The sequence below is a fragment of the Babylonia areolata genome, chromosome 20, assembly GCF_041734735.1.
Source record: "Babylonia areolata isolate BAREFJ2019XMU chromosome 20, ASM4173473v1, whole genome shotgun sequence".
NCBI lineage: Eukaryota > Metazoa > Mollusca > Gastropoda > Neogastropoda > Buccinidae > Babylonia > Babylonia areolata.
The window spans coordinates 17093525-17101024 of NC_134895.1; positions in this window are offsets into that span (position 1 = coordinate 17093525).

Below are 7500 nucleotides of genomic sequence, written 5' to 3' on the forward strand. Positions count from 1 at the left end.
GTCGTGAAGCAGTCATCGTAGCCAGCTGAGCGCTCGGCTACATGTATGAAGTTACCGCTTCGCGCTGTACTGACACGAGTAGCAAAATGGCTGATTGAACACTTTGGCTGGCTTCAGTTAGCAAAGGGGCTCAAAGAAGGCTTGCACTATCCACCTATTTTTAGAGCAGTGGTGTATGGTACGTCAGTGACGGGGGAGAGGGTTGACAAGAGGTCCCGTGGATGGACAAGGAAGGAAGTGTGGTGGTGTGTAGCAGGCTCAGTGGTGAAGAATCCTCCTCCTCCTCCTCCTCCCTCCCTCTCTCCCGTCACTCGCCCCTTTTCTGGTGTGGGCTGACGGGGTAGGTAGGTAGGTAGGTAGGTAGGGTGGGTCAGGGTATATCAGTGCTGTAATCATTATAATAATAATTATAATGATAATAATAAGGAGGAGGAGAGTTGTCTGTCGGGATTCTGGAGTACGTACGGCCATGCTGTTTGTTTTTTTGCTTTTTTGTTGGCAAAAAAAAAAAAGAAAAGAAAAAAGAAAAAAAAAGATTTTTATTATTATGATTAAAGGACACGACAAGGGGAGTTGGCGTTTTGGATAGTTGTTTGTTTGTTTCTGTTATTGTTTTCTTTCTGATGAAAGAAGTGGATGATTGGTGAATACTGTCTGTGTGTGTGTTTGTCTGTCTGTGTCTCTCTCTCTCTCTCTCTCTGTCTGTCTGTCTCTCTCTGTCTCGTTGTTGTTGTTTTTTCCTGATGAAAGAGTGGATGATTGGTGAATACTATCTGTGTGTCTGTCCGTATGTGCGTTTATCTGTGTGTGTGTGTGTGTCTCTCTCTCTCTCTCTCTCTCTCTCTCTCCGAGTCACACACACACACACACTCACTCTGTCTCTCTCTCTTTCACCTACTCCACATCCCATAACTTCCGCGGCATATACATGTGTGTTTGAGTGTGCGTACGCGGCACCTGTGTGGATATGTTTATGTGTGAATATGTTTGTGTGTGTGGTTGCGCGTGCGCGTGCGCATACTTGCTCAGAACTGAAGGTCATTAGTTACATTTCATTATGAAAATGACTCCTTCAGCTGTGTTCATGTACTAAAGTCATTCTCTCTCCGGAACATGAACGGGTTTTGATTTTGTTTTGTTTGTTGTTGTTGTTTTTTGTTTTAATTTAATTATTATGTGTATTTAACTTTTCAATTATGTTTTTTTGTTGTTGTTGTTTTCATTATACCTATAAAAACATACATATATATATATACATTGTGTATGTTTAAGGATGTTAGACCGAAACGGCTTAGTAGAAACAAAGCACAATTACATAACATACATACGCGATAACTTTTTAGAGTAAATACAGTACTTTGCGAACTTGTTTGAAATTGGAGTTCGGCATACTATTAGGATTACACTATGTGTGGTTTCTTTTAGTTGCAAATGTTTTGGTCCTTTTTTTTTTTTTTTTTTTTTTTTTTTTTTTAAGCACAGACAGGGTGAGGGGGGTGGGACTGTCGTCAGTTTCACATGTCCATATCTGGACAATGGTAGGGGGGTGGTGATGGAGGGGGGCGGGGGGGGAGGGAGGAAAATCACGGGTAACCTCGTTCAAGTACGCCAGTCGAATAAATCGGTTTAAATTATGATTCACTTCCAGTCTGTAAAGTGCAATTGAAATTAAACTTGAAACCAAGAAGCAGGAATGTATCCACCACAAGACAAGACAGGGGCGAAAAATATGATTCACATAATTATAGTAAAGAGTGGTAACTCTCTCCATTACACATGGTACACAACTTCAAGTCAGTGATGCTAACGCTGCCGATTCAGCTAGCACACATACATGATTCACATACATTATTTTGATCTTCGGCGTGAACAAGTCTACGCATAATATGTTAAAACATCCCGTTTTTAACGCATAGCCTACTTAGTCTGCCGGGGGGTCTGTGTCTGCGAGTTTCCAGTTCAAGGGGCATAATCATTAAGAAAGACCTTTATCAGTGGATGAAGAGTTATCTAGCTTTGGGCAAATACCGCCTGACCTGTTCAACGAACAGGGCCTTTGATTCTTTTTTTCTTTTTCTTTTTCTCGGACACATATATTTATTTATTGATTGATTTATCTATATATATATATAAAGTACTAAACAAAATGTATGATAACAGAACTCACATGATATGATAATCATTGGTATATCTTAATAATGAAAAAGATAAAAAGAATAAAGAAAAAAAACATATATAGTCAGTTCAGGCTGCTGGATGAACTGTATATTCCATATTCCCGTATGGAAACAACACACTGTCCTCACGGCGGATTTGGCAAGAAGAACCCAAGCCATGGAAATGAGGTGTTATTGCAAGAGATCAAACATCAGATAGCCAACTTGACATCGTAATTATCATCGATGAAAACTCAAGAGCACCAAACCAATATTAACAAGAGAGTCAGAGCCGAGTATAATTTCAAAATGTAATGTTTAAGAAGAGAAAAATCAGTTTAAAGCAAATTAACTCCCCTAGCATTAATTACAGAGTAATTTCCCTTTTTTTACTACCTGCACCAAAACGTTTGCAAAAAAAATAAAACTTTCATGCTTAGCAAAAAAAAGTTCCTGTTTGAACAAAAAATGATAATAATGACTGCTCTAGCTGTTGGGTCAGAATATCAGATCAAAGTGCCGAGTTTAGAGAATACAAAAAATATAAATATAACAGTAAATGCAGTTTGCATATAATTAGGTTTCATTCTTTTTTCTTTTTTTTTGTGCCCATCCCAGAGGCGCAATATTGTTTTAAACAAGATGACTGGAAAGAACTGAATTTTTCCTATTTTTATGCCAAATTTGGTGTCAACTGACAAAGTAGTTGCAGAGAAAATGTCAATGTTAAAGTTTACCACGGACACACACACACACACAACCGAACACCGGGTTAAAACATAGACTCACTTTGTTTACACAAGTGAGTCAAAAACCATCACTGGAGTACAGCTGTCATCAGTCAGAAGAGTTGAAACTGAGGTCGCTGCACGATGCAGCAGTTAGATTTACTTTGTAGCCTATACCATACACTGATACATACATACATACATACCATCTGGCGCAAACTATCTGGAGATAACAATAATAATGATGATGATGATGATAATAACAATATAGTAATAATAATATTCATGATAATGATAATAATATTAATGGATACTTATATAGCACACTATCTAGAAATCTGCTCTATGTGCTTTACAAAACACTTTTGCCGTTTACAAAACGCATTTCATCAACAATGTCATGTACAAACACACCAAAATGTGACGACTAACAAACTACACTCACTCTCACACACACACACACACACACACACACTGCATACATATTAACAAACACATGTACATGACTTTTATCCAACAACACCCCCACCCCCGAAAACGGAGTATGGCTGCCAACATGGCGGCAGGATAATAATAAAGTAAAATAATTTTTCTTTTTTTTAAACTGTCCTACACGTAAAAAAACGTTAAAAATCCCACTCGTGCGCATACGAGTGAACGTGGAAGTTGCGGCCCACGAACTTGAACGAAGAAGAAGAACTCAAGAAGACGATCCAACAACACTCTATCACACACCTCACCACACCACACTCCTTCTTCTCACCTCCTCAGACCCACTGAGTCATATCCTCTACTTTATACTCTCCACACGTACGTACGTAGTTCCCTCCGTGAATCCCTCATGGATGGCAAGGCAAAATGTCACAGCCCCCACAGCACTGATAACTGATGTGGACGAGATGGAAAATCTTAATATCTTTTACACTGAGGCGAGAAAATCTTGAATTATTCAATGTGTCACGGACATCCAGCTCCGATCGATTCGTGTATATATATATATATATATATATATATATATATATATATATACCTACCACGGCGAGACGACTGAGCTCCTCAGCATGTTAAAAGGGAAAGAAAGAGAAAAGAAGGGAAAGAATTAAAATGAGTCCCTTCAGGGCTGACCCAAAAATAATGTCCCCTGCCGTCCTTGCTGACATTTGAATTAGAATTGTGGGGCGTGTTCCTCGAGTCAATTTTTCAGTTCCATACTACACTTTTTTTTTTTTCTTTCTTTTTTTTTTTCCTCAAGGCCTGACTAAGTGCGTTGGGTTACGCTGCTGGTCAGGCATCTGCTTGGCAGATGTGGTGTAGCGTATATGGATTTGTCCGAACGCAATGACGCCTCCTTGAGCTACTGAAACTGAAACTGAAACTCACTACACCGCACCACGAAAAACAAACCCTGGGGGGGGCTTGGGGGAGGGGTAGCTTATAAGTTTCAGTTTCTCAAAGAGGCGTCACTGTGTTCGGGCATCTGAATCCACAAAATTTGTTCTTCACCACACCTGCTTGGGTAGATGTCTGACCAGCAGCATAACCCAACGCGCTTAGTCAGGCCATGAGTGAATGCATGATATATATATATATATATATATATGTGTGTGTGTGTGTGTGTGTGTGTGTGTGTGTGTGTGTGTGTGTACATATCACAGTGGATTCCTTCTATAGAATTTTGCCAGAGGACAACACTCTCGTTGCCACGGGTTCTTTTTCAGTGCACCAAGTGCGTGCCTTCAGTTGGTTTATCGTCTCATCCGAACGACTAGATGTTCAGTTTCACTGATTTTCCAGTCAAACTTGGGAGATAAGGTGAGAGCGAGATTCGAACACACACACACACACACACACACACACACAGTGCAGTGGCAATGCAGGCGTCTGCGGTTATTGTGCTCCACTGAAGAGTTTATTTCATGTAGCGGCAGACTGGCTCGCTCTCTCGATTTGCGCTGTGTCATTTCCAGTATTTGTGCTCCGCGGTGGGACGAAATAAATAACACCCAGGTCAGCTCGATATTCCGTACGTGCTCGATCAGCATTGGAGCTTCCAACATAGTCCACGGGTGTGTCTTGTGTGCCCGGCTCGCCTGTTCGTATCTAAACATAGAAAGCCTATCGTGCTTGTCAAAAACGAATCATGATCGACCTTTAGGCTGGAAGAGTTCGTGTTCTTGATTTCTTCCTTTTTTTTTTTTTTTTTTTTTTTTTTTTTTGTCCTTGTGTTTTTGTGTTTTTTTGTTGTTGTTTTTTTGGGGGATGGGGGGGGGGGGGGGTTGTTTGTTTGGGGTTTTTTCGGGGTGGGGGGGGGGGGGGGGTTAAATATATGATTATTATTCTTTCTTTCTTTTTTTTTTCTTTCTTTATCTCTTTTCAGGCATAGAAAACATGAAATATATATAAACTATTGATTACTGAGTCTGTGTAGCCGCCGCACCACTGCCGTGCAGACATGCTGAAAGCCCTTGGACCATGATTAAGTGGCTAACAGATGAGAGAAACAGAAAGAGACCGAGATCGACCGGAGAGAGAGAGAGAGGGAGAGACAGAGACAGAGAAAGACAGAGAATTGATCTTTATTTTCCAACGCACACCGGCCGGCCAGCAGCCGACTTGGAGAGAGAGAGAGAGAGAGAGAGAGAATCAATCAAAAGAAAAGCACCACGTGACGCACAAAAACCCACCACCTCGTTTGAATTGTTTTCAACAAAAATCCGGAGACGCCGCTAAAGGCGAAACACGTAAGCAGTTAATCAAAAGAGAAAGGAAAGAAGCTGAGGCTGGAATGGCAAAGAAACGAAAAGAACATTGATCAGCATCTTGACGTCAAAGCGGGCCGCCAAGTCCCAATTCCTTCCACATGGACTGCACGTATCTGCATTGCACGCACGCACGATCGAGACAGCCCGAGCGTGTCAGTGCGCCAGCCACATTACATCCTGTAGAAGAGGAAAAAAAAAGGTTCAGTTTAAAACACGCTTCCTGTGTCGTCTGGTCTTTAAAATTTAGGTCAAATGCCACACCAAGACACAGAGAGAGAGAGAGAGAGAGAGGAGGGGGGCAAGAGGGGCGGGGCGTGGCTGAGGAAGGAAGAGGTCGGATTAGCCGATGATATCTATTGTTAGCACCATGATACTGACATGCAGGCAGGTCATAATTCCATATCGCTATGTTAGCCGTCGACTGTAAGCTTCTTTTTTCTTTTTCTTTTTTCTTTCTTTCTTTCTTTTTCCTTTTTTTTTATTTTTTTTTTAAATTTATTCGTATCTTTACAGTGCATAATTGTATAGGCTTTGGCTCAGTGTTGAATAGGTGGAAGTCTTCACTGACACATCCTGTTTTGGCGTCGGCGGCGTTCAGCAAAGTGTGACGACATGATCTTCCCGCCACACCTGTGAAGTGGGGGGGGGGGCACTAAACGGTTTTTAGTCTGGTTTATTTGAGAACGAGTATGAGTGCCGTCAGCATTATTACTGAATTTGTCTAAGAACTTGTTTTCGGGGTTTATGTATAACTCTCTCTCACTCTCTTATCATGTATCATCTTATCATGTAATATCACATCACATCATTATCATATCATATCATATAATTATTACATCATATTATGTATAGGCTATATAGAGAGGAATTCTGTTCCCGCCATCGCGGTGTCCTCATCTCTTTCTACTTCAGATGTACTGCACTTCTCCGTCCGGCAGTTAAGGGCAGCATCAGTTCGGAAACATTATTAGTGTCCCGGAAAAATAATCACTAATTGTTGCATCGCCATCTGTGCATGACGACCTTTGTCCCACATGGTCTTGTTAACTCTTTCCATACGAACGGCGAAAGAGTCGATGTTAACAGCGTTTCACCCCTATTACCATCATCAAAATATTGCAATCAGAAGGCGCTCATACTGAAGAGGTGAATGTTGACAAAGAATACCACAATTCTGACGACGGAAGCAAAAGGTTGGGTCATTCAGACACCCACTGGACATCCGAGGGGTCTGTGTAGAGGAGAAGAGAGGACTGGCCGTACTGAGTGGGTTAAACGTACGCACGTACTGCACTGGTGAGGATGAATTCAACCTGAAAACATGTATATGCCAGCTGCTCCGTACGTATAGAGTAGAATAGAATATGTATTTATTACCAAATGTACCGGGGTCACAAGGAATATTGGTGGGGTGGGGGTGGGGGGGGGGGGGGAACAGGGGATAGTACATAACAAGGTACGAATATAAATGGAAAATCATACACAAATACAGATACAGTAGAAATTAGGATACATACAAGTGCATATCAATATGAAAACTTGTGCATACTCACACATGCACGCACTGCACACACACACACACACACACACACACACACACACACACACACACATGCGCGTGCGCCCGCACACACACACACACACACACACACACACTCACTCTCTCTCTCTCTCTCTCTCTCTCTCTCTCTCACACACACACACACACACACACACACACGCCCACACTCGCACACACACACACACACACACACACACACACACACACACACACACACACACACACACACACACGTTTGAACAGAAGCCGCATATTACATGTACGTGGGCGTGCCAGTGAATAATCAAATGTTT